Source organism: Orcinus orca, chromosome 5 (genome assembly GCF_937001465.1).
Source record: "Orcinus orca chromosome 5, mOrcOrc1.1, whole genome shotgun sequence".
In the NCBI taxonomy this organism is placed as follows: domain Eukaryota; kingdom Metazoa; phylum Chordata; class Mammalia; order Artiodactyla; family Delphinidae; genus Orcinus; species Orcinus orca.
In genome coordinates this window covers 101,325,122-101,352,979 of record NC_064563.1, presented here as the reverse complement: position 1 = coordinate 101,352,979, position 27,858 = coordinate 101,325,122, and the positions used below count along the sequence as shown (strand labels likewise).

The following is a 27,858-nucleotide window of genomic DNA, read 5'->3' as shown; positions in this document are numbered from 1 at the left end:
GTACAGATCTTTTCCTGTAATTGATATCTAGTCTCATGGCGTTGTGGTCAGAAAAGATACTTGATACAATTTCAATTTTCTTAAATTTACCAAGGCTTGATTTGTGACCTAAGATATGATCTATCCTGGAGAATGTTCCATGAGCACTTGTGAAAAATGTGTATTCTGTTGTTTTTGGATGGAGTGTCCTATAAATATCAATTAAGTCCATCTTGTTTAATGTATCATTTAAAGCTTGTGTTTCCTTATTTATTTTCATTTTGGATGATCTGTCCATGGGTGAAAGTGGGGTGTTTAAGTCCCCTACTATGAATGTGTTACTGTCAATTTCCCCTTTTATGGCTGTTAGTATTTGCCTTATGTATTGAGGTGCTCCTATGTTGGGTGCATAAATATTTACAATTGTTATATCTTCTTCTTGGATCGATCCCTTGATCATTATGTAGTGTCCTTCTTTGTCTCTTTTAATAGTCCTTATTTTAAAGTCTATTTTGTCTGATATGAGAATTGCTACTCCAGCTTTCTTTTGGTTTCCATTTGCATGGAATATCTTTTTCCATCCCCTTACTTTCAGTCTGTATGTGTCTCTAGGTCTGAAGTGGGTCTCTTGTAGACAGCATATATAAGGGTCTTGTTTTTGTATCCATTCAGCTAATCTGTGTCTTTTGGTGGGAGCATTTAGTCCATTTACATTTAAGGTAATTATCGATATGTATGTTCCTATTCCCATTTTCTAAATTGTTTTGGGTTCGTTATTATAGGTCTTTTCCTTCTCTTGTGTTTCTTGCCTAGAGAAGATCCTTTAGCATTTGTCGTAAAGCTGGTTTGGTGGTGCTGAACTCTCTCAGCTTTTGCTTGTCTGTAAAGGTTTTAATTTCTCCATCAAATCTGAATGAGATCCTTGCTGGGTAGAGTAGTCTTGGCTGCAGGTTTTTCTCCTTCATCACTTTCAGTATGTCCTGCCACTCCCTTCTGGCTTGTAGGGTTTCTGCTGAGAGATCAGCTGTTAACCTATGGGGATTCCCTTATGTGTTATTTGTTGTTTTTCCCTTGCTGCTTTTAATATGCTTTCTTTGTATTTAATTTTTGACAGTTTGATTAATATGTGTCTTGGCGTATTTCTCCTTGTATTTATCCTGTATGTGACTCTCTGTGCTTCCTGGACTTGATTAACTATTTCCTTACCCATATTAGGGAAGTTTTCAACTATAATCTCTTCAAATATTTTCTCAGTCCCTTTCTTTTTCTCTTCTTCTTCTGGAACCCCTATAATTCGAATGTTGGTGCATTTAATGTTGTCCCAGAGGTCTCTGAGACTGTCCTCAGTTCTTTTCATTCTTTTTTCTTTATTCTGCTCTGCAGTAGTTATTTCCACTATTTTATCTTCCAGGTCACTTATCCGTTCTTCTGCCTCAGTTATTCTGCTATTGATCCCATCTAGAGTACTTTTAATTTCATTTATTGTGTTGTTCATCGTTGCTTGTTTCATCTTTAGTTCTTCTAGGTCCTTGTTAACTGATTCTTGCATTTTGTCCATTCTTTTGTCCATTCTATCTTCAAGATTTCGGATCAACCTTACTATCATTATTCTGAATTCTTTTTCAGGTAGACTGCCTATTTCCTCTTCATTTGTTAGGTCTGGTGCATTTTTATCTTGCTCCTTTATCTGCTGTGTGTTTTCCTGTCTTCTCATTTTGCTTATCTTACTGTGTTTGGGGTCTCCTTTTTGCAGGCTGCAGGTTCGTAGTTCCTCCTGTTTTTGATGTCTGTCTCCAGTGGCTAAGGTTGGTTCAGTGCGTTGTGTAGGCTTCCTGGTGGAGGGGACTAGTGCCTGAGTTGTGGTGGATGAGGCTGGATCTTGTCTCTCTAGTGGGCAGGTTCACGTCTGGTGGTGTGTTTTGGGGTGTCTGTGGCCTTATTATGATTTTAGGCAGCCTCTCTGCTAATGGGTGGGGTTGTGTTCCTGTTTTGCTAGTTGTTTGGCATAGGTTTTCCAGCACTGTGGCTTGCTGGTCGTTGAGTGAAGCTGGGTGCTGGTGTTAAGATGGAGGTCTCTGGGAGATTTTCGCCGTTTGATATTATGTGGAGCTGGGAGGTCTCTTGTTGACCAGTGTCCTGAAGTTGGCTCTCCTACCTCAGAGTCAGAGCCCTGCCTCCTGGCTGGAGCACCAAGAGCTTTTCATCCACACGGCTCAGGATAAAAGGGAGAAAAAGTAGAGGGAATTAGTAGAAGTATGAGGAAAGAAAGAAGGAAAGGAGGGTAGGAAGGAAGGAAGAAAGAAAGAAAGAAGCAAAGAAGGAAAGAAGGCAAGAAGGAAAGAAAGGAGGGAGGGAGGGAGGGAGGAAGGAAGGAAGGAGGGAAAGAAGGAAAAAAGACAGAAAGAAAGAAGATACAGTAAAAATAAAATAAAGTATAAGAAAGTTATTGAATTAAAAAATTCTTCTTTAGGAAAAAAAAAAAGGGACGGATAGAACCTTAGGACAAATGTTGGAAGCAAAGCTATACAGACAAAATCTTACACAGAAGCATACACATACACCCTCACTAAAAGAGGTAAATGGGGAAAAATCATAAATCTTGCTGTCAGAGACCACCTCCTCAATTTGGGATGATTCGTTGTCTAAAGGAGGGAAGGAAGGAAGGAAGGAAAGAAAGAGAAAGAAAGAAAGAAAGAACAAAGGTAAAGTATAATAACATTATTAAAATTAATTATTAAGAAAAAAATTTAAAAAAAAACATGGACGAATAGAACCCTAGGACAAATGGTGGAAGCAAGACTATACAGACAAGATCTCACACAGAAGCATACACATACACATTCACAAAAAGAGGAAAAGGGAAAAAATCATAGATCTTGCTCCTAAAGTCCACTTCCTTAATTTGGGATGATTGGTTGTCTATTCAGGTATTCCACAGATGCAGGGTATATCAAGTTGATTGTGGAGCTTTAATCCGCTGCTTCTGAGGCTGCTGGGAGAGATTTCCCTTTCTCTTCTTTGTTCTCACAGCTCCCAGGGCTCAGCTTTGGATTTGGCCCTGCCACTGCGTGTAGGTCGCTGGAGGGCGTCTGTTTTTTGCTCAGACAGGACGGGGTTAAAGGAGCCGCTGATTCGGGGGCTCTGGCGCACTCAGGCCGGCGGGGAGGGAGGGGCACGGAGTGCGGGGCGGGCCTGCGGTGGCAAAGGCCGGCGTGACTTTGCACCAGCCTGAGGCGCACTGTGCGTTCTCCCGGGGAAGTTGTCCCTGGATCCCAGGAACCTGGCAGTGGCGGGCTGCACAGGCTCCGCGGAAGAGGGGTGTGGAGAGTGACCTGTGCTCGCACACAGGCCCCTTGGTGGCGGCAGCAGCAGCCTTAATGTCTCCCGCCCGCCTCTGGGGTCTGCGCTTTTAGCCGCGGCTTGCGCCCGTCTCTGGGTTCCGCGCTTTTAGCCGCGGCTCGCGCCCGTCTCTGGATTCGGCGCTTTCAGCCGCGGCTCGCGCCCGTCTCTGGGGTCCGCGCTTTCAGCCGCGGCTCGCGCCCGTCTCTGGGGTCCGCGCTTTCAGCCGCGGCTCGCGCCCGTCTCTGGGGTTCGCGCTTTTAGCCGCGGCTCGCGCCCGTCTCTGGAGTTCCTTTAAGCAGCGTTCTTAAACCCCTCTCCTCACGCCCCAGGAAACAAAGAGGGAAGGAAAAGTCTCCTGCCTCTTCGGCAGGTGCAGACTTTTCCCCGGACTCCCTCCCGGCTAGCTGTGGTGCACTAACCCCTTCAGGCTATGTTCAAGCCGCCAACCCCAGTCCTCTCCCTGCGCTCCGTCCGAAACCGAAACCCGAGCCTCAGAGCCTCCGCTCGCAGCCCCGCCCGTCCCGGCGGGTGAGCAGACAAGCCTCTCGGGCTGGTGAGTGCCGGTCGGCACCGATCCTCTGTGCGGGAATCTCCCCGCTTTGCCCTCCGCACCCGTTGCTGTGCACTCCTCCGCGGCTTCGAAGCTCCCCCCTCCGCCTCCCGCAGTCTCCGCCCGCGAAGGGGCTTTCTAGTGTGTGGAAACTTCCTCCTTCACAGCTCCCTCCCACTGGTGCAGTTGCCGTCCCTATTCTTTTGTCTCTGTTTTTTCTTTTTTTCTTTTGCCCTACCCAGGTACGTGGGGAGTTTCTTGCCTTTTGGGAGGTCTGAGGTCTTCTGCCAGCCTTCAGTAGGTGTTCTGTAGGAGTTGTTCCACGTGTAGATGTATTTCTGGTGTATCTGTGGGGAGGAAGGTGATCTCCGCGTCTTACTCTTCCGCCATCTTCCGCCTTCCTCTTGACTTATTTTTAAAACTATGTCTAAAGTGCTAATTTTTTCCTCATAGAATTACTCAAAATTTCTACTTCTTATAACTTTTACTCTCTCCAAGAAAGAAAGATTTTTCCTATGGTTAAAGGGCATTGATTGCTGATAGCTTTCCTTCCTCTCTACCTTCCTCCCTTTCTTCCTTCCTCCCTCCCTCTCTCTCTCTCTTCCTTCCTTCCTTTCTTCTTTCTTTCTTTCTTTTTCTTTCTTTCCTTCTTTCTTTTTTTGTTTCTTTCTTTTTTCCTAACCCTTCTAATTTCTTTTGGCTTTAGAATTAAAAAAGTAATCTATATGAGTTGAAAAACTTGAAACAGTATATAGAGTCAAAAGTAATGTTTTCCCCTTTTCTTACCTGCTTTCTTCCCATCCCACTACTGTCCCCGAGGTACCTTTGTTAGTAGTTTGGCCTGTATCCTTCTAGACCTTCTCTAAGAATCCACTCACAGGTATAGATCTAAACATAAATATAATTTTAAAATATAAATGAGACCATATTGTATTCATTGTTCTGCCTTTGTTTTTTTTTTTTTTAGCTCCACACATACATAAGCATATACATGTATAATATACAAATCTCAACCTGTCACCTGAGATGTGTAGATTTTTGTGGCATATCTTGTCATGGAGAACAGTAGGTGAAGCTCAAATGGAAGAATGTTCTTTTTCTATAGAAGACCAAGCCACTTAAAGTAAGAGCGGCATTGGGCTAAGCTTCTCAAATCAGACTGCTTGCACTGTTCCTTGTGGCCTCATTCCCATGAAAACTCACTTCTTTAAGCTGAAAGGTGAACTCTTTCTCACCAAATTATGTAGAGCTCCCATTAACTTCACTTTTTTCAGAGCCAGAATTCCCCCGTGGCTGTGTCATTTCCTGGTAGGAACTTAGGTGTTTAGGAGGCATTTGAATTCCCTCCTAATGACCTGAAATCCTACTTAACTCTGTTTTCTGACTTGAGTCAACAACTAGGTGGCCAAATAGAACCAGTTTCTTGTGTAGAGACACTGTGTTTATCTCTGGCCCAGAGTCTACCACCAAATACATTTTCAGTAAAAAGTATTATATTTCATTTGTCATAAATTTAATAGAAGAAAAAGAAACCAAAGTGAAATATAAGGGATTTTTGAAATTTGGGTAACTATTTTTTCAGAAAAAGATATATTAGTTCCTAAAATATTCTTCTACAGACAAAACAATAGATTAAAATATCAAAATATTGGGATTACCAACTACTCTTATAAAATTCAAATGGCATCCTTCATATCCAAGTAGCCCTATATTAAATTAGTATCCTTACACTTTAAATTAAAAAAGTATAAAGTTCTGAATTTCACTTTGATATGTCTAGGTATGGATCTTAAAAAAAATTTTTTTTTAACATCCTGTTTTCTCTTGATGTGTCCTTTCCATTTGAAGACCCAAGTCTTTCTTTAGCTCAGAGAGTTTTTCTCCAATTATTTGATTCTTGCTTCCTCTCTCTGTAAGCCAGGAATAATTCAGACAAATGATTGTCAAAAACTCTTAAAGGAAGAGAGGTATGGTAGTAAGGAGCACATTTAGGACAGTTTTAGGGACATTGTATGTTTAATAAATAATGAAAATTCAATAACATTAAAAATGTTAGTGAAGAAGAAAAAAATCATGAAAAATACTCACACCAAAATCATGTCACAGCTGAACCTTGGGGATAAAGGTCCGAGGAAGAGAGAGTAATAAGGGGGAGAGAGAAAGTTGTGTTTAGGAAGAATGGGGGAACTGGGGTCAGAGACCTAGATGCTTCTTACCTTTAAGCCGGCAGGAAGGAGAACTGAACCCCAGCTTCTCCATCTCTGGTGTTGCTTTTCCTCCTCCTGCTCTGCCTTCGGTTTGTATGCACTAAGGGCATGAAGACAGACTGGAAGAGCACGGTGATCTTGTTTTTTTTCTTGCTGCTTGTGTGACTTTTCGGACAGGTTGTTTCCACTGTGGGGAGAAGAGGGATGAATCAATACCTCATCCTCCTGGGGCAAGTTGGGAACCTCTGTATGGACACTAAGCCTCATTTTCCTCATCAGAAAATCAGGCCTGTCTCTCCCTACTTCTAAGAGAGGAGTCATGAAGTACTGTATGTGATAGGGTTTTGTGAACTTTATTGTGCTCCACGGAGAATAGAGATTATGTAACCGTCATCATGCTTTAAAGCTCTTTCTTCCCAGAAAAATACACAAACAACTAATGGCTGAGTGACCATTTATGAGGTGTCAGCCTCTTCTCAGGGTTCTTCTCATTTTATCTTCATGGACAGCTTATGGGATAGAGGCTCTTATTATTCCCATTTTATAGATGAGGTAACTGAGGCCCAGAGAGGTTAAGTAACTCTTCCAAGATCACACAGTGATGAAATCAGGACTTAAACATAGGATAACCTCATTTCAGTGTCTGAATGCTTAACATTTATGCTATGTGTAATACACTCAGGAGTGAAGCAACTGCTGTTGATGGCAACTTCTCAGAGGGTTGGTGAGTAGTCGAGTCTAGTGCTGGTCAGCAGAGGTAGAGGTCTTTCTGTGTGCACCAGATTCCTTGTCCTGATCTGCCAGATTCCTCTTACCATCCTTTGTAATCCTGGGAGGGTGAAAACTTTGTATCCTCTGTGCCTGATACACCCTAGTTCCGGCATCCATCACCCCTGGCCTGAATTACTGCCACAGTGTATTAAACTATCTGTGGTAAAGGATCAGTTTGGTTTTGGTTTTATTTTTTTTCCCTCGGTCCAGTGAAGCTTGACATTTTTGTAAAAATATAAAAACTCCTATTTGGATGTTGCAGCAATGTCGTATTACTCTAAAATGTTTTAAAGTTTCTAAACGTTTACTGTCAGTTTCCGTGATTATCTTGTTGCAGATGGTGAACAGTTTGCTTACTAGCGTGGGTCCACAGACTATGGCTTCACTAGTATTGTCCTAAGGTTCTCCTTGCTTTCACTCTTGCCCCCCGTAAAACAACCAGGATGTGCCACAAAGCAACCAGGATGATTCTTTAAAAATACACATAAGGTCCCATCATTCCCCTGCTTAAACCCTGCAATGGCTTCCCACTGCATTTAACATAAAGTCCAGATATTTACCATGGGCTGAAAGGTAATCTGGCTCTGCCTACATTCTCCCATCTCCATCTCCGCCTTGCCCACTCTTCCCCCAATGCTAATGAAATGTAGTCAGACTTTGGATAAAAAAGTAGGTTCAGGTAGAGAACACATAATGATTTGAGATGTGAGATATGCTTTGTTTTGTTCTTTCGTCTACAAGCTCAAGCTTGCACTGGTGCTTCCCTCACTTCCTCCAGGAGCGAGAACTTTGCCACTAGCTTCAAAATGAGTGAGATGGCCAATACCAAGTCCCAGAGAAGATTTGTGAGGAACTCTGCTCGAGTAATGTAACCTACTGCTCCTCTGATAGACTCAGCCTCATGATATCCATATTCTGTTCACACCTTATACAAGCGTGTTAGGCTGTTTGTTTCCTTCCTCAGAAAATGGGACTGATACGGGTCAGGATTGTACAGGGGTCATTCCAATTGCTCTTGAGATTGGAGAATAAAAGATTGATAGTGTGATTGTTGTTACTGTTGATGAAAATTCATTGGTGGGAAATTCATTGGTGGGGAGCATGACTTTATTCAGTGAGCTGAGGGAAAGCACACATCCTGGCAAAACAGTTTCTTGGTTGGTTTGACTTTGGCCCTGAACACTTGCCATCCAGAGGCCCTCTGTGTAGAGGCAGTCAAGATTCTCTCCCCATCTCACCATTGCTTTCCAGTCTCCAAATGGAGCACTACTGTTGCAATGAATGAGTAGGAAGGAGCTCCAAAATTGCTCATGTAGCCATGGAGAGTCATGGTTTATACAGAGCATGCTTTTGTAGCTGAAAGCTATAAAAGCTGGTGTGAACATCATTTCAAGCTTTATCATTTCAATGCCTTTTTAACCCATTGCCAACATCATTTCAAGCTTTATCATTTCAATGCCTTTTTAACCCATTGCCAATTCTAATGATTTCCCAACTTTTAGAAGAGGAATTTTATTGTCTTTTGTTAATGAATTGTCCTGATAATGAAAACAACTGTCAAATTTTAGCGGCAAGAAATTTATATTCAGTAGATCTGGGGATGTGACGTAGGAATGTTCATTTTATCAAGCATCCCAGGAGATTCTCAGGCAGGCGGCTCAAGGGCCTTATTTTGAAAAACATGGGTTAAAGTATTGATAGTATCTTTTCTGTGTAATACTGGTATTTAGTGCTAAGTTGACTGAATTTTAAAGAAGTTCTGTTTTTGCCCAAGATAGAGTAACAGGGCCAGATTTATTCTTTTGCCTGAAATAACCTGAAATAATATCAGATAAAATATATGAAACAATATACGGATTTTGAAATGCTGGCCATCAGGCAGTGGGAAGGCAACGATCCCCAAGAAATCACAAACAAAAGAGGTGAGGGCTTGAGAATGAACCGATAGCTAGTGGGAAGCAGCAGCATAGCACAGGGAGATCAGCTCGGTGCTTTGTGACCACCTAGAGGGGTGGGATGTGGGAGGGAGGGAGACACAAGAGGGAAGAGATATGGGGACATATGTATATGTATAGCTGATGCACTTTGTTATACAGCAGAAACTAACACACCATTGTAAAGCAATTATACTCCAATAAAGATGTTAAAAAAAAAAAAAAAGAGGTGAGTGCTTGGACTGCTCTAGCTGGCTGCCAGATAGAGGTTCCAGGCTGAGCCGCAGGTGGAACTCGTACTCCCTGAGTTGAGGAGGTGATGCTAAGAGCCCAGGGAAACCAAGGTGGCTGGAGTTCTCAGGACAGAGCTCTAGAACCAAGAGAGCTGCACAGAGAGAGGGCACTGGAGATCTGCAGAAAGGCCCCTCAAGGATTCATCAGAGCAAATGAGGCAACTGCAGGAGGCTGGAGGGAAGGGGGAAGGGGGAAGGGGGAAGGGGGAAGGGGGAAGGGGTGCAAAGATGGGGGAGGGGACAGGGAGGGGGTGGAGAGCAGTGCCCTGCACTCACAGAAGTCCGGGAATATTGCTTATTCCCTCCAACCAGACTGGAAAACTCATAGTTCATGAAGTATTGGGCAGAACATTCAGGAAGGTCTGGCCTCAGTAATGGGGAATAATTAACCCTACACTGAGCACTGCTCCAGACGTGCCTAACAAATCATAAAAAAGCAATACCCGGGCTTCCCTGGTGGCGCAGTGGTTGAGAGTCCGCCTGCCGATGCAGGGGACGCGGGTTCGTGCCCCGGTCCTGGAGGATCCCACATGCCACAGAGCGGCTGGGCCCGTGAGCCATGGCCGCTGAGCCTGCGCGTCCGGAATCTGTGCTCCGCAACGGGAGAGGCCACAATAGTGAGAGGCCCACGTACTGCAAAAAAAAAAAAAAAAAAAAAGTAAAGCAGTTGTGTTTCAAATGTAAATACACTGTCCTTGACTGTCCTAGAGGTGTATTTCCATACACATTTTTGTACCATTGAAAAGTCAAATAGTCGAGGCCTTCAGAGTAACATTTTGGACATAACAAGCCGGAGTCTGCCAAACCATGGTCTGTGTTGATATTTACCTTGGCTTCTGAGATAGCAGTTCCTCTTTGATGTCTATTATTGTTTTCTTGAAATACTTTTCCTGTGTGTGATAACTCCAGCTTCCGCATTGGATTATGGTAAGGTAAACAGCCAAGCGCATCATGTATCCGTCCCAAGGGTTGGAGCTGGGAGTAGGGGACAATGAATGGAGGGCGAGGTGGGGCTAATTCTCTGAGGCCAATGGATGACTCGGAATCAAATGCCTTAGAGAGCAGTAAGGGCCAAACCAGGGAGGCCAAGATCTGCTGACAGGTCTAAGGGGTGGGTTAAGCCAGGGTCTAGAACCAGAAGCCTTTGAAATTCAACAGGAGTGTACAGGGATTGAAGTCACCAATGTCGTGTTAGGACTGTGAGCAAGGCTGAAGATTCAGACCTGTACTTCACCACCAGCAGTTTGAGGTTGGATCAGAGAGGTTACTCTGGGGTCATGCATGAGCTTAATGCTCTGGGGGTCCATAAATGGGCTCTAAGCTTTGAACCTGGGCTGTCTGTTCTCCTCTGAGAATTAGATAGTTTTAAATTTGGTCACCAGGTGTGTTTCTCTGATTCATCACTGCCCTGAAGTTCAGCGTGACACCATATCTTCTGGATATCTCTTCTTAGATGCTTTGCTGCTTGAAAAAACAAGTTTTCTTCAGTTTGGCTGGTGCTAAGCACCTTGCAATCCTCTCCCATTCTGCCGGTGCTGATATATGGCTTTTCTTCATACAACTTATAAATCTCTTGGATGCTGGAAAAGTATATGTTTCTTAAAATGTTGTATCTCAGATCAATTTGTAGGAAAGCTCCTACTTGAAGATGACAACAAGATACCATTACTCTCATTTGATGGAAATGTTACTTTCTTTGAAGGATTGGGAAAAAATTGGAAGTCATGTCTTTTTTAGATTTTTTTTTGACGTGGACCATTTTTAAAGTCTTTATTGAATTTGTTACCGTATTTCTTCTGTTTTTTGTTTGGGTTTTTTGGCCGCAAGGCATGTGGGACCTTAGCTCCCTGACCAAGGATTGAACCCACACCCCCTGCATTGGAAGGTGAAGTCCCAACCACTGGACCGCCAGGGAAGTCCCAAGTCAGTTTGTCTTTTAAAATTTTTATTTATTTATATATTTTTTACGCGGGCCTCTCACTGTCGCGGCCTCTCCCGTTGTGGAGCACAGGCTCCAGATGCGCAGGCTCAGCGGCCATGGCTCACGGGCCCAGCCGCTCCGCGGCACGTGGGATCCTCCCAGACCAGGGCTCGAACCTGTGTCCCCCGCATAGGCAGGCAGATTCTCAACCACTGCACCACCAGGGAAGCCCCCCAGTTTGTCTTTTAAAGCAGAGGTCTTAAAAGTCACGTTTTCACCTAGAAAAGAGGCTTTTGATCAGAGGTCTTCAAAAACTTTACTTTTATTCCTAATGTCGACTGTACTATGGATTGGGTTACTGCAGCTGGGGTGCAGGGATGCATACTGGTCAGTATTCTCATGGTCACTATGATAGTTCTTGTGGCAGAAACGATTCACTTGCAGTATTCAATAATGATAATAATAACAACAACAGCAGCAGTGCTAGATGGTAGATGGAATAAGTTTATCACTTTCATTTCCTTCAAATCAGTATTGATTGGAGGAGGTTCTGTTCCTCTCTGGTGTTTTCCAGTGAGAGAGATAGGTATGAAAGAGATTAAGAGAGCATGGGTGATGGGACTTCCCTGGTGGTCCAGTGGTAAAGAATCCGCCTTACAATGCAGGGGATGCGGGTTCGATCTCTGGTCAGGGAACTAAGATCCCACATGCCGCGGGGCAGCTAAGCCTGCGCCCCACAACTGCTGAGCCTGCGTACTGCAGACTACAGAGCCCATGAGCTCTGGAACCCGAGTGCCACAACTACAGAGCCCATCAGCCCTGGAGCTTGTGCACCACAGCTAGAGAAGACAAAACCCGCTACCACAACTAGAGAGAAGCCCGCACGCCACAGCGAAAGATCCTGCATACCTCAGTGAAGATCCCACATGCCGCAACTAAGACCTGATGCAGCCAAAAAAAAAATAAAGTAAATAAATCTTAAAAAAAAAAAAAAAGAGTATGGTTGAGGCTTTCTGCCTTTACCTGATGAGCTTAGGACCACATTCTGTATTCCTGCATGTATCTGGGACTTTCAGCCCACCAGGAAGATGCAATCAAGGACAAAGGTTATGATTTCTGGAGAGAAATGCACAGAAAAGCTAGATACAATTTAACAATTGTTAATTGTGGTAGGCGGCGCTGGTTTTGTTTTGGCATTATTTTTAATTATTTCTGCTTGTGTGCTAATGAGTAAGAGAGGGTGGAATGAGTGGATGAAACAACTGAGCCCTGAAAAGCAGTTACATTCTGATTGGTTCTCAGATGGAAGTTTATTTTTCCATGAGAAGAGAATCAGCTTGACAATGGGAAACCCTTGAAGGGGGCAGGAGCCTCTGACTTTGCTTCAGTCTCAGTCCTGCTTCCATCTCCCCACTTTTGTCTCTGCCCTCTACTCTCATGCCTCTTCCCCCCAAACCCACGATGGCCCTTCTGTCGGCAACTTTCTCCTGAACCTCATTTTCCCAGAAATTGCACAGGATTCAGAAGAGGCTATGGTGGGATATTTCCCCTCCTCTTTTCTGTGGATCTTATTTTTTGGATTGGAAATCTAATTTACATGCCACTCTAGAGGTCCTTCTTCAAGATTATTTTTTGAAATGAAGACAACCCATTTTTTTTCCTGTCTTGAAAGGAGCTTTTAAAAACTTAGAAATGGAGAAAGGTCAACTGAGGGGATGTTTGGATTTTGAAGTATCCTGACACTGGCATGAAACCAGTTCTTGTGAAAACGAAAGGTTTGGGCTGTCATGAAAACACACCCGCTCCTATACTCAGACAGTACAGTGGTCCTACGTTTTATGGAAAACAGTGTTGACTCTTACACTGAGCACAGTGAAGCCTCTGGATTTTCCTTTTGGTGCAGTATCAGTCACTGATGGTGCTGAATCATGAAGCACATGGCCAGACTTGGGGATGGAGTATTGTTAATGAGGGAACTTAGGCCTGAGAAAGTAAAATTTCATGAAAAGCTGCAGGAGTATCATCTCTCCTTCATTGTTTGGCACATCATCACTTTATTTTTCCATGTTTTAGTTAACAAATGATATTGAGAAGTATCTTCTCCTTCACCATCTCCAAACCAAAGTCCATCTTTTTGTCTTGTTCCTGTGGATATGATTTGAGAAGCAATCCATCAGGGACAATTCTGAGTCTATGTTGAATAAAAAAGCAAGAATAAAGGTGAATGATTATTTTTTCCTGGTGTTCTAAGTCATTGGAGAAATGATAAGCAAGTTAGCTTACATCACTGAGCATCTTACTCTTATAGAAAGGACCATTAGACTAGTGATTGGAGAAAGCAGTGGCATCCTTGGCAGAAAGACTCTAGTTTAAATGAGCTTCTCCACTGGCCTTCCTTTGGGCTCACTTCCACCTCTAGTCCATCTCATCATTAACCACATTTCTAAAATTAATTTATTAGAGGGGCCATTTGGTTCACAGGATGAGTGGATTTTGACTGGGTGTGGTGGTGGTGGTAGATGGAAAGGGGAGGATCTGATGATTATTCCACTGAGGGCCTGAACAACATGAAGAGGGAGGGCCAGTTAAGCAGAAAGAGAAAAAAGAAGCAACTGAGCCAATCTTCTAAAAACCTTTGTTGGAAATCTGCTTGAAGACTACTGCCCTTAGTCATATGGTTGAGTTATATTTTTTGTAACTAGTTCTTATAAAATCCAACCATTTCCAAGCTGGTTGGAATTCTTTCCAACCAAAGAATTCTCTTCCAACTTGTTAGGGTAGAGAGATCTCTTCTTTAACCAAAATTACTGAAAATCTTTTGCCACCAAGCACTCAGATTTCTTACTGGGTCCACCCCTGCAAGATCAATTTTTCCAGATCAATCCAGTTGGTTAGGTTAACTGGGGCCCAGTCAATCTTAAATAAGTAAATACCAATTATAGGGGCAGAAAGCTTTCTTTTTTTTAAATTGAAGTAAAGTTGATTTACAATGTTGTGTTAGTTTCTGGTGTACAGCAAAGTGATTCAGTTATTTTTATATATATATATATAAATATATATATATATATTCCATATATATATATATATATATATATACACACACACACACACACACACACACACTCCTATACAGGTATATCTCTATCTCTGTATACCTATACAATAGGACCTTGCTGTTTATCTATTTTATATATAGTAGTTTGTAGTTGGTATCTGCTAATCCCCAATTCCTAATTTATACCTCCTCCCCCTTTCCCCTTTGGTAACCATAAGTTTGTTTTCTATGTCTGTGAGTCTGTTTCTGTTTTGTAAATAAGTTTGTTTGTGTCATATTTTAGATTCCACATATAAGTAATATCATATGGTACTTATCTTTCTTTTTCTGACATTTCTTTTAGTATGATAATTTCTAGGTCCACCCATGTTGCGGCAAATGGCATTATTTCATTCTTTTTTATGGCTGAGTAGTATTCCATTGTGTATATATACCACATCTTCTTTATCCATTCGTCTGTTGATGGACATTTAGGCTGCTTCTGTGACTTAGCTATTGTAAAATGTGCTGCTATGAACATTGGAGTACATGTATCCTGTTGAACTATAGGTTTTTCCAGATATATGCTCAGGATGGGATTTCACGATCACGTGGTAACTCTGTTTTTAGTTTTTTACGGAAGCTTCATACCATTCTCCATAGTGGCTGCACCAATTTACATTCCCATCAACAATGTAGGAGGGTTCCCTTTTCTTCATATCCTCTCCAGCATTAGTTATTTGTAGACTTTTTAATGATGGCCATTCTGACCAGTATGAGGTGGTACTTCATTGTAGTTTTGATTTGCATTTCTCTAATAATTAGTGATGTTGAGCATCTTTTCGTGTACCTATTGGCCATCTGAATATCTTCTTTGGAGAAATGTGTATTTAGTCTCAGGGGCAGAAAGCTTTTTAATCTCCCAGGGGAACAGACACGTTTGTGGAAGTCCAGTTCAGGACTTTATCAGATGGCAGGAATTACTCTTCTCTCTAAGTGATATTAGAATAAAGTGACCCTTCGTAGAGTCATAGAGCTTTCCAGGGCATTCTGCCCAGGATGAATGATGCCCAAGAGCGTCTAATTCCACTATAGCTTCCCTACAGGTCTCTCAACAACCAGAAGACAAATTCTTTATCTCAGGGTCAGCTTCATGGTTGTGCCTTGTATAATTGTACAGGGCCCAGTTTTATTTTTTTGAATTTTTGAATTTTATTTAATTTATTTTTTTATACAGCAGGTTCTTATTAGTTATCCATTTTATACATATTAGTGTATATATGTCAATCCCAATCTCCCAATTCATCCCACCACCACCCCTCCCCCTGCCACTTTCCCCCCTTGGTGTCCATACGTTTGTTCTCTACATCTGTGTCTCTATTTCTGCCCTGCAAACCGGTTCATCTGTACCATTTTTCTAGGTTCCACACATATGCGTTAATATTCGATATTTGTATTTCTCTTTCCGACTTACTTCACTCTGTATGACAGTCTCTAGATCCATCCACGTCTCTACAAATGACCCAATTTCGTTCCTCTTTACGGCTGAGTAATATTCCATCGTATATATGTACCACGTCTTCTTTATCCATTTGTCTGTCGATGGGCATTTAGGTTGCTTCCATGACCCGGCTGAAATGAACATTGGGGTGCATGCGTCTTTTTGAATTATGGTTTTCTCTGAGTATATGCCCAGTAGTGGAATTGCTGGGGCATATGGTAATTCTATTTTTAGTTTTTAAGGAACCTCCATACTGTTCTCCATAGTGGCTGTATCAATTTACATTCCCACCAACAGTGCAAGAGGGTTCCCTTTTCTCCACACCCTCTCCAGCATTTATTGTTTGTAGATTTTCTGATGATGCCCATTCTGACTCATATGAGGTGATACCTCATTGTAGTTTTGATTTGTATTTCTCTAATAATTAGTGATGTTGAGCAGCTTTTCATGTGCTTCTTGGCCATCTGTATGTCTTCTTTGGAGAAATGTCTATTTAGGTCTTCTACCCATTTTTTGATTGGGTTGTTCGTTTTTTCATATTGAGCTGCATGAGCTGTTTATATATTTTGGAAATTAATCCTTTGTTCGTTGATTCATTTGCAAATATTTTCTCCCCTGGCCCCATTCTGAAAGTTGTCTTTTCGTCTTGTTTGTATTTTCCTTTGCTGTGCAAAACCTTTTAAGTTACATTAGATCCCATTTGTTTATTTTTGTTTTTATTTCCGTTACTCTAGGAGGTGGATCAAAAAGATCTTGCTGTGATTTATGTCAAAGAGTGTTCTTCCTATATTTTCCTCTAAGAGTTTTATAGTGTCCAGTCTTAACATTTAGGTCTCTAATCCATTTTGAGTTTATTTTTGTGTATGGTGTTAGGAAGTGTTCTACTTTCATTCTTCTACATGTAGCTGTCCTGTTTTCCCAGCACAACTTATTGAAGAGACTGTCTTTTCTCCATTGTATATCTTTGCCTCCTTTGTCATAGATTAGTTGACCATAGGTGTGTGGGTTTATCTCTAGGCTTTCTATCCTGTTCCATTGATCTATATTTCTGTTTTTGTGCCAGTACCATATTGTCTTGATTACTGTAGCTTTGTAGTACAGTCTGAAGTCAGGGAGTCTGATTCCCCCAGCTCCGTTTCTTTCCCTCAAGACTGCTTTGGCTATTCAAGGTCTTTTGTGTCTCCATACAAATTTTAAGAGTTTTTGTTCTACTTCTGTAAAAAATGCCATTGGTAATTTGATAGGGATTGCATTGAATCTGTAGATTTCTTTGGGTAGTATAGTCATTTTCACAATATTGATTCTTCCAATCCAAGAACGTGGTATATCTCTCCATCTATTTGTATCATCTTTAATTTATTTCATCAGTATCTTATAGTTTTCTGCATACATGTCTTTTGTCTCCCTAGTATTTGATTCTTTTTGTTGCAGTGGTAAATGGGAGTGTTTCCTTAATTTCTTTCAGATTTTTCATCATTAGTGTACAGTAATGCAAGAGAGTTCTGTGCATTAATTTTGTATCCTGCTACTTTACCAAATTCATTGATTAGCTCTTGTAGTTTTCTGGTGGCATCTTTAGGATTCTCTGAGTATAGTATCACGTCATCTGCAAACAGTGACAGTTTTACTTCTTCTTTTCCAATTTGAATTCCTTTTATTTCTTTTTCTTCCCTGATTGCCGTGGCTAGGACTTACAAAACTATGTTGAATAATAGTGGCGAGAGTTGACATCCTTTTCTTTTTCATGATCTTAGAGGAAATGGCTTCAGTTTCTCACCATTGAGAATGATGTTTGCTGTGGGTTTGTCATATATGGCCTTTATTATGTTGAGATAGGTTCCCTCTATGCTCACTTTCTGGAGGGTTTTTGTCATAAATGGTGTGGAATTTTGTCAAAAGCTTTTTCTGCATCTATTGAGATGATCATATGGATTTTATTGTTCAGTTTGTTAATATGGTGTATCATATTGATTGATTTGTATATAGTGAAGAATCCTTGCCTCCCTGGGATAACCCCAATTGATCATGATGTATGATTCTTTTAATGTGTTGTTAGATTGTTTGCTAGTATCTTGTTGAGGATTTTTGCATCTATATTCATCAGTGATATTGGTCTGTCATTTTCTTTTTGTGTAGTATCTTTGTCTGATTTTGGTATCAGGGTGATGATAACCTCATAGAATGAGTTTGGGAGTGTTGCTTCCTCTGCAATTTTTTGGAAGAGTTTGAGAAGGATAGGTGTTAGCTCTTCTCTAAATGTTTGATAGAATTCACCCATGAAGCCATCTGCTCCTAGACTTTTGTTTGTGGAAGACTTTTAATCACAGTTTCAATTTCATTACTTGTGATTGGTCTGTTCATATTTTCTATTTCTTTCTGGTTCATTCTTGGAAGGTTATACTTTTCTAAGAATTTGTCCATTTCTTCCACGTTGTCCATTTTATTGGCATAGAGTTGCTTGTAGTAACCTCTCAGGATGCTTTGTATTTCAGCGGTGTCTGTTGTAACTTCTCTTTTCATTTCTAATCTTATTGATTTGAGCCCTCTCCCTCTTTTTCTTTATGAGCCTGGCTAATGGTTTATCAATTTTGGTTATCTTCTCAAAGAACCTTTTAGTTTCATTGATCTTTGCTATTGTTTTCTATGTTTCTATTTCATTTATTTCTGCTCTGATCTTTATGATTTCTTTCCTTCTACTAACTTTGGGTTTTGTTTGTTCTTCTTTCTCTAGTTGCTTTAGGTGTAAGGTTAGATTGTTTAATAGAGATTTTTCTTGTTTCTTGAGGTAGGCTTGTATTGCTATAAACTTCCCTCTTAGAACTGCTTTTGCTGCATCCCATAGGTTTTGGATCATCGTGTTTTCATTGTAATTTGTCTCTAGGTATTTTTTGATTTCTTCTTTGATTTCTGCAGTGATCTCTTGGTTATTTAGTAAAGTATTATTTAGCCTCCATGTGTTTGTGTATTTTACGTTTTCTCCCCTGTAATTGATTTCTAATCTTATAGCGTTGTGGTCAGAAAAGATGCTTGATATGATTTCAATTATCTTAAATTTACTGAGGCTTGATTTGTGACCCAAGATGTGATGTATCCTGGAGAATGTTCCGTGTACACTTGAGAAGAATATTCCATGTACACGTGAGAAGAAAACAGTAATGTGCTGTTTTTGGATGGAATGTCCTATAAATATCAATTAAATCTATCTGGTCTATTGTGTTATTTAAAGTTTGTGTTTCCTTATTAATTTTCTGTTTGGACGATCTGTCCATTGGTGTAAGTGCGGTGTTAAAGTCCCCCACTATTTTTGTGTTACTGTTGATTTCTTCTTTTATAGCTGTCAGCAGTTGCCTTATGTATTGAAGTGCTCCTATGTTGGGTGCACATATATTTATAATTCTTATATCTTCTTCTTGGATTGATCCCTTGATCATTATGTAGTGTCCTTCCTTGTCTCTTGTAACATTCTTTATTTTAAAGTCTATTTTATCTGATGTGAGTATTGCTACTCCAGCCTTCTTTTGATTTCCATTTGCATGGAATATCTTTTTCCATCCCCTCACTCTCAGTCTGTAGTGTCCCTTGGTAGGAAGTGGGTCTCTTGTAGACAGCGTATATATGGGTCCTGTTTTTTTATCCATTCATTGGGCCTGTGTCTTTTGGTTGGAGAATGTAATCCATTCATGTTTAAGGTAATTATTGATATGTATGTTCCTATTACCATTTTCTTAGTTGTTTTGGGTTTGTATTTGTAGGTCCTTTTCTTCTCTTGTGTTTCCCACTTAGAGAAGTTCCTTTAGCATTTGTTGTAGAGCTGGTTCGGTGGTGCTGTATTCTCTTAGCTTTTGCTTGTCTATAAAGCTTTTGATTTCTCCATTGAATCTGAATGATATCCTTGCCAGGTAGAGTAATCTTGGTTGTCGGTTCTTCCCTTTCATCACTTTATACATATCATGCCACTCCCTTTTGTCTTGTAGACTTTCTGCTGAGATATCAGCTGTTAACCTTATAGGAGTTCCCTTGTATGTTATTTGTCATTTTTCCCTTGTTGCTTTCAATAATTTTTCTTTGTCTTTAATTTTTGCCAATTTTATTACTATGTGTCTCGGCCTGTTTCTCCTTGGGTTTATCCTGCCTGGGACTCTGTGCTTCCTGGACTTGGGTGGCTATTTCCTTTCCCATGTTAGGGAAGTTTTCGACTATAATCTCTTCAAATATTTTCTCAGGTCCTTTCTCTCTCTCTCTTCTCCTCTGGGCCCCTTATAATGCAAATGTTGTTGTGTTTAATGTTGCCCCAGAGGTCTCTTAGGCTGTCTTCATTTCTTTTCATTCTTTTTTCTTTATTCTGTTCCACAGCAGTGAATTCTACCTTTCTGTCTTCCAGGTCACTTATCTGTTCTTCTGCCTCAGTTATTCTGCTACTGATTTCTTGTAGTGTATTTTTCATTTCAGCTATTGTATTGTTCATTTCTGTTTGTTTGTTCTTTAATTCTTCTAGGTGTTTGTTCTTTAATTCTTGTAGGTCTTTGTTAAACATTTCTTGCATCTTTTCGATCTTTGCCTCCATTCTTTTTCGAAGGTCCTGGATCATCTTCACTATCATTATTCCGAATTCTTTTTCTGGAAGGTTGCCTATCACTACTTCATTTAGTTGTCTTTTGGGGGTTTTATTTTGTTCCTTCATCTGGTACGTAGGCCTCTGCCTTTTCATCTTGTCTATCTTTCTGTGAATGTGGCTTTTGTTCCACAGGCTGCAGGATTGTAGTTCTTCTTGCTTCTGCTGTCTGCCCTGTGGTGGATGATGCTATCTAACAGGTTTGTGCACGTTTCCTGATGGGAGGGACTGGTGGTGGGTAGAGCTGGATGTTGCTATGAGAGCAGAGCTCAGTAAAACATTAATCCGCTTGTCTGCTTATAGGTGGGGCTGGGTTCCCTCCCTGTTGTTTGTTTGGCCTGAGGTGACCCAACACTGGATCCTAGCTGGCTCTTTGGTGGAGCTAATGGTGGACTCTGGGAGAGCCCACACCAAGGAGTGCTTCCCAGAACTTCTGCTGCCAGTGTCCTTGTCCCCACAGTGAGCCACAGCCACCCCCCACCTCTGTAGGAGACCCTCCAACACTAGCAGGTAGGTCTGGTTCAGCCTCCTATGGGGTCAGTGCTCCTCCCCCTGGGTCCTGTGCACAGTAGTTTGTGTGTGCCCTCCAAGAGTGGAATCTCTGTTTCCCCCAGTCCTGTCGAAGTCCTGCAGTCAAATACCACTAGACTTCAAAGTCTGATTCTCTAGGAATTCCTCCTCCCACTGCCGGACCCCAGGTTGGGAAGCCTGATGTGGGGCTCACAACCTTCACTCCAGTGGGTGGACTTCTGTGGTATGAGTGTTCTCCAGTTTGTGAGTCACCCACCCAGCAGTTATGGGATTTGATTTTATTGTGATTGCACCCCTCCTACCATCTCATTGTGGCTTCTCCTTTGTCTTTGGATGTGGGGTATCTGTTTTGGTGAGTTCCAGTGTCTTCCTATCGATGATTGTGCAGCGGTTAGTTGTGATTCCGGTGCCCTCACAAGAGGGAGTGAGCACACGTCCTTCTACTCTGCCATCTTGAACCAATCTCCAGGGCCCAGTTTAGATGGGAGGGCCTCATTCTTGGTTTAATGCTCTACTGTCACTGTTGTGGAAGTCCCAGAAATTTGTAAACAAGGGACCCCACATTTTCATTTTGCTCTTGGCCGTACAAATCGTGTAGCTCGTTCTGCCTGTATGCTCCAGGGTCACTCAAGTGTAACACAAGTGAGAAAATAAAATCAAGGACCCGTTTCACCACCTTTCTCCAAGCTTATGTATCCAGACGAGCACCTAATGAAACTGCTGCCCATTCTTTGATCTTAATTGATTGCATATTTAACCTCCTTTAAGAGGAGTTGTCAGAGGTCTCTTTTCCCCTTCTAGAACCATTTCCATACTGATTTAGAACCTCTAGTTAAAAGAATGATTCAGGTCTTTGCAACATGTGGTACTCTTGTCCTTTGAAAAGAAGCATTTTCTACATCTCCTTGGTTTACTTTGTTTTATGGTTCTTAAATAGCACAACCTCAATTTCATGTGTGCTTTTTACATACAGTCCAGTATGTCTTATTTTTTTAGGTAAGAACTAAGAAACATTTTTATTGGCTGGTGGGCCCAAATACTGAACCCAGCAGCAATGGTTGTAAATATTCATTCCTAAGTTTTCTTAATCTTCATAGGTGCAGCTAAGCACAGGTAAGGGGTACACACACACTGCAGCATTTATCTACTCCCCTTGGGTGGGAATGAGTGTGAGTGGGTTGGCTTGGTAGGTTGACCCAGGAGAGAGAAGCAGCGTCATGGGTGGACCTAATCCCCAAGGAAGCCTTCGACTTTTACTGTGCTTCCACCCTGGCCACCTAAGCTAGATGGTTGAACAGTTTCATAGAAATGATTAGTCAGGAGGCAGACTTGGTGAGAATGGGAATAAAAGGATGTGACTCCTCTCAGGTACTGGAGAAACACCTGCAGACAGTGCCTGGGAAGTGCCTCCATGATTGCAAAAGACAGTGTCTTTTGCTGAGCAGAGAGCATGCTTAGTGGGCTGACAGCCTTACATGTCTGATGACATTAATTACAGGGTATTATGGGCCAGGTTTCTGTAAGTTGGGTGGAGGTGGAGGCCACTGGCAATGTACACAATGCCCAGGGAGAAACATGTGAGTGGGAGGAAGAAAAGTAATTTCTCTGGGGCTGTTGCAAGGCTGATGCTGGTGAAAGATGCTTATTTTTCTTGAGCATTAAAGCAGCATCTGCCAGTATTGTCCGCTGCTGAGCAGCACGTCTCTGATACTCATGAGCCGTGGGGAATGCTGGTAAAGGTAAAAGTGTGGTAAATTTTAATATTGTGTTTTCCTACTAGTTGCTTTTGGTGTGCACATGGATGTGTGTATGTGTGTAAAACTGACTGAAAAGTGTCAGATTACAGCCTATTGATTTTTTTATTCTGTTAGCAAATTTTCAACATTAACTAAGACATGAAGGCTTTGTTTTAGCTTCTTATTTCTTAACCCTTCTGCCTCAAATCTAAGGTGCTCGATCTACTCAGATCAAAGATAATGAGTGACTAGGAATAGAGAATTGGTTTGAAACAGTCAAAGGTTAGTTCACCATTTCTAGAGTAACTTTTAGTGTGAAAGAGCAAGAACTTTTCATTCATGTTGACCTAGTTTGACTCTACTGTGTATGTGTGATATTGTGCAAATAACTTAATCTTTCTGAACTTTGGTTTCCTTGTTTGTAAAATGGGGTTAATAATACCAGCTTCCTAGAGTGGTAAGGATTTAATGAAATAATGTTAGCAAAGAGCCTAGTGCAGTATCTGTCTCCCGGTAGAAACTCAATAATAGTTAGTTACCTTTAGTTTATCAACTCTTCCTCTAACCCTCCTTCCCTAGCATTGGAGTCATGGCCTGCTGTTCTCAACTCCCATAGTCATAGTGTTTCCACAGCCTGCTTATTGTAGGTTGTGGCTGATTGAGACAAAGCTAAGACCACGTAATTCTAATGATTCTATGGACATTTCATTTCATTTTATGTTAGGATCTAGCATTGTAGTTAGATAGGCAGAGTAGAAGTGTGAAGGAATGTGTCTTAAATGCTGAATTCTACTTCACTTGATTTGTGACATTTTCCCCTTTTGGGATCTATAGGAATCTGACAGCTAAAGCATAGGTCCTGGTATCCACTCTTTCCATCCATCCATCCATCCATCCATCCATCCATCCATCCATCCATCTATCTATCCATCCATCTAGCCATTCATCCATCCATCCATTCATTCATTTATCTATCCAACACTTAGGTACCAAACCACTATATGCCAAGCACAGTTCTAAGAGCCAGAGATTAAACAGTAAAGAAAAACAAAAAAATCCTGCATTCATGGAGCTTTTATTCTAGTGAGGGGTGATGCAATCAACAGAATAAGTCAGTAAAGTCTGTAGTATTTTAGATGGGGAATTATTATGGGGAAAGTAAAGCAAGAAAAGAGGATGGGGTGTTGAGGCACTTTGGGGTTTTCAATAGGGTGATCAGGGAAGGCCTCATTGAGAAAGTTTTTGAGCAAAGGCTTAGAGGAGATAAGGGGGAAGAGCATTTCAAACAGGAGAAGCAGCAATTGCAAAGGCTGGAAGGTGGAGGTAAGTCTGGTGTGCAAGGAGAAGCAGGGAGGCCAGTGTGGCTGGTGGAGGAGAGGATGAGGAGAGGATGAGGAGAGGAGGCCGGAGGAATGACAGGGGTTAAATCACCTAGGGCTACGAAGGCTCTTGTGAAGACTTGGGCCCAACCTACATTTCAATAGAATAACACTGGCTCCTATGTTGAGAACTATCTGAAAGGGCCAAGGTGGAAGCAGAGTCCAGTTAGACCACTGTAATAATCCAGACCTGTACCAGAGTGGTCACAGGGGAGGGGGTGAGGAGTGGACAGGTCCTGGGCATATTTTGGAGGTAGAGCCAACAGGATTTTCAAATGGATTAGTTGTGAGAAGTGAGAGAAAGAGTGGAATCAAGGATGACTCTACATTTTGGAGGGTGAGTAATCAGAAAGATGAAGTGGTCACTGAGTGAGGAAAACTAGAGCAGATCTGTTCAGGGATGTTAAGAGATCTGTTTTGGAAGGTTTTAGATTTGAGGTGTATATTAGACATCTGAGTGAAGATGCTGAGCGGGAAGCTGGATATAGGAGTCTAGAGTGAAGGTGGGAAGGCTGGGCTAAAGATAAAAATCTTGGAGTGGTGGACACGTGACATAATATTTAACACCATGAAGCAGAATGTGAGCCCCCAGTACTGAGGGTATATAGAAAAGAAAAGAGTTCTAAAAACTGAGCCCTAGGACATTCTAATTTTATGGAGCTGTGAGATTAGGAGAAAGCAGAAAAGACGGAGGGACCAGTGAAGAGGAAAAACAAGGGAAGAATATTTTCCAGCAGGGAGGCACTGATAGCTCTGTGAATTTCTGCTAGTGGCTCAAGTAAGTTGAGGACAGAATAAGCTATTGGGGGTCTTTTGTGACCTTGACAAAAGAGCTAGAATCAGGTAGGACCAGTAAAGAAGGGACAGATTGAAGTGGGGAAAGGTGAAGTTAGAGACTATAAAATTGCTGCCAATCTTCCTCACTCCCAATCCAGAAGAACCAAACCCCTCAACCTCCCATTTTTCTCATTCATCTTTATTTTTTTTGTCACCTCTATTCATCTTCGTAAGCGACCTTAAATTCTTTTGGAATGAGCTGGAAAGTAAGCAAGATGGCGTGCTCCCCCCAAATAGGTTTGTCTCCCGCCTCTGTTGGGGTACAGGGCTTGTTATTACTTCCCTTCACGTCTGATGGTAGAAGTGTGGCCACCTGCCTGGTCCTGTGCACACTGCCTTACACAGGCCCTTCTAGGAGGATGCATCCGGGGCGTGATCGTGGGGGGTACGTTGGAGCTTGCTCTCATTGCCTGTTGGTGAGGCCCCAGGAGTAACTGTGTTTTTGCACCTGTCTTGTTACAGGCTCAGAGAAAGGCAAATAGAACTCTTGAATTTGGGATAAACTAGAGGGATTTCAGAGGAGAGCAACAGAGTGAGCAACATGATGGTGAAAGGAGGAAAGAAAATCGGTATACATGAGAAAGCTTCTCAGCTGTGGCTGTCGCCCTTTAGGGCTATGAAGATTCCTGTAGGCCTACATTTCAGAAGTGACTGTGGAGTTTGGCAGGTGTTTCAGGGAGGCTCCTTTTCCGGGCCAGGGCCAGAGGATGACTCAGCTGGCTTGGACATAGTTGGCTTTTGTTGAGGTACCAGGAGAGCTCTCCTGCAGGGTACTGGACACAATTCCCAGTAAACAGGAGTGTCTGCTGACTCCACCACTTCCCCCCTGTTGATTTGCTGAGGCTTCACCATTTTTGGCTTATGAAAACAAGAATGCTTTGGGAGCACAGAATATGATTTTGGGGTTTTCCTTTAGGACTGTGTTAGGATGCTAGTAGATGCCAGACACGGGACAAATTGGTGGGGCCCCCTCTTTGCTGCCCCTGCTGGGTTCTGGAAAGTGATACTGTCTGCTCTGCTGTTTATGTGACCTTATACATTGGATACCTACTGGCAGTGCCTTTTTAAAAGATAGATTTATTTTTGTAGAGGAATTTTAGGTTCACAGCAAAATTGAGCAGAAAGTCCAGTGAGTTCCCATACACCCCCACCCTCCATACATGCACAGCTTTCCTGCTGCAGAGAGGTGCAGTTTGACACACCTACATTGACACATTATTATTGCTCAGAGTTCCTAGTTTATGTTGCAGTTCACTCTTGGTGGTGTACATTCTATGGGTTTTGGCAAATGTATAATGACATGTATCTACCATTATAGTATCATATGTAATAGTTTCGCTGCCCTAAAAATCCTTGGTGCTCTGCCTGTTCAACCTGTCCACCTTTTTAATCCCCGGCAAACCACTGATCCTGTTACTGTCTCCATGGTTTTGTCTTTTCTAGAATATCACATAATTGGAACCATATAGTAAGTATCCTCTTCAGATTGGCTTCTTTCACTTAGTAATATGGATTTAAGTTTGTTCCATGTCTTTTTGTGGCCTGATAGCTCATTTCTTTTTATCACTGAATAATATTCCATTATATGGATGTGTTATACTTAATTATCCATTCATCTACTGAAGGACATCTTGGTTGTTTCCAAGTTTTGACAATTATGAGTAAAGCTATTCTAAACATTCATGTGCAGGTTTTTGTGGGAACATGTTTTCAACTCCTTTGGGTAAATACCAAGGAGCATGATTGCTGGATCATATGGTGAGAGTATAATTAATTTTTGTGGGTTTTTTTTCTTTCTTGGCCATGTTGTGTGGCATGCGGGATCTTAGTTCCCTGACTAGGGATCAAACCCGTGTCCCCTGCATTGGGAGCACGGAGTCTTAACCACTGGACAACCAGGGAAGTCCCAAGAGTATGATTCATTTTTAAAGAAGCTGCCAGATGGTCTTCCAAAGTATCTGTACCATAGTGCTTTCCCATCAGCAATGAATAGGAGTTCCTGTTGCTCCACACTGTCACCAGCATTTGCTATTGTCAGTGTTCCAGAGATTAACCATTCTAATAGGTGTGTAGTGGTACCTCACTGTTGTTTTAATTTACAATTCGCTAACGACATGATATTGAGCTTCTTTTCATATGCTTATTTGCCATCTGTATATCTTCTTTGATGAGGTGTCTGTTCAGGCCTTCCGCCCACCCACGTTTAAATTTGGTGTTTGTTTTGTTTTCCTTTCTTTTTTATTGAGATAAAATTGACATATAACATTGTATTAGTTTAAGTTGTACAAGATAATGATTATGTATATATATCGATATATGTATATATTGAGAAATGATTACCACAATAAGTTTCGTTAACATGAATCATCACACTCTGTTACAATTTTTGTGTGTAATGAGAACTTTTAAGATCCACTCTCTTAGCAACTTTCTAATACATGCTATAGTATTATTAACTATAGTCATCATGCAGAATATTACATCTCCAGGTCTCATTTATCTTATAACTGGAAATTTGTACCTTTTGACCACCTTTACTTATTTTATCCCTCCTCTCCCACCAGCCTGTGGCAACCACCAATCTGTTCTCTGTATCTATGAATGTGGGGTTTTTTAGATTGCACGTGTAATTGAAATCATATTTGTCTTTCTCTCTCTGACTTATGTCACTTAGTATAATGTCCTCAAGGTCCATCCATATTGTCGCAAATGGCAGGATTTCCTTCTTTTTTATGGTTGAATAATATTCCATTGTGTGTATATGTGTGTGTGTGTGTGTGTGTGTGTGTGTATCACATTTTCTTTACCCATTTGTCTGTCATTTGTCACTTAGGATGTTTCCACATCTTGGCTACAGTAAATAATACTGCAGTGAATGTGTATATATTATTTTGAGATAGTGATTTTGTTTCCTTTGGATAAATGCCCAGAAGTGGAATTGCTGTATCATATGGTAATTTTATTTCTAAATTTTTGAGGAACCTCCATACTGTTTTCCATAGTAGCTGTACCAGTTTATATTCCCAAGAACAGTGCACAAGAATTCCTGTACTTCACATCCTTGCTAACGCTTATTTCTTGCCTTTTTGATAATAGCCATTCTAACAGGTGTAAGGTGTTATCTCATTACAGTTTTGATTTGCATTTTCCAGTGACTAATGATGTTGAGTACCTTTTCATGTAACTGTTGGCCATTTGTATGTTTTCTTTGGAGAAATGCCTATTTCAGTT

The 27,858-nt window shown here is 41.5% G+C and overlaps 1 protein-coding gene across 6 annotated transcripts in view; it reads left to right on the top strand.

Moving 5' to 3' along the window:
• The window catches only part of TMEM45A (transmembrane protein 45A), a 105,985-nt gene that overhangs the window by 10,216 nt on the left and 67,911 nt on the right, over positions 1-27,858 (top strand). Inside the window, exon 2 of one of the 6 annotated variants that reach the window (XM_049710077.1) lies at positions 20,448-20,654. The exons of 2 other annotated variants lie outside the window; for them this stretch is intronic. The gene's annotated coding sequence lies outside the window, so the exon portion shown is untranslated. Of the gene's footprint in view, positions 1-20,447; positions 20,655-22,231; positions 22,415-26,672; positions 26,693-27,858 lie in introns of those variants that run through there. 3 more of the 6 variants (XM_033433312.2, XM_033433308.2, XM_049710078.1) reach the window with 3 other exon arrangements.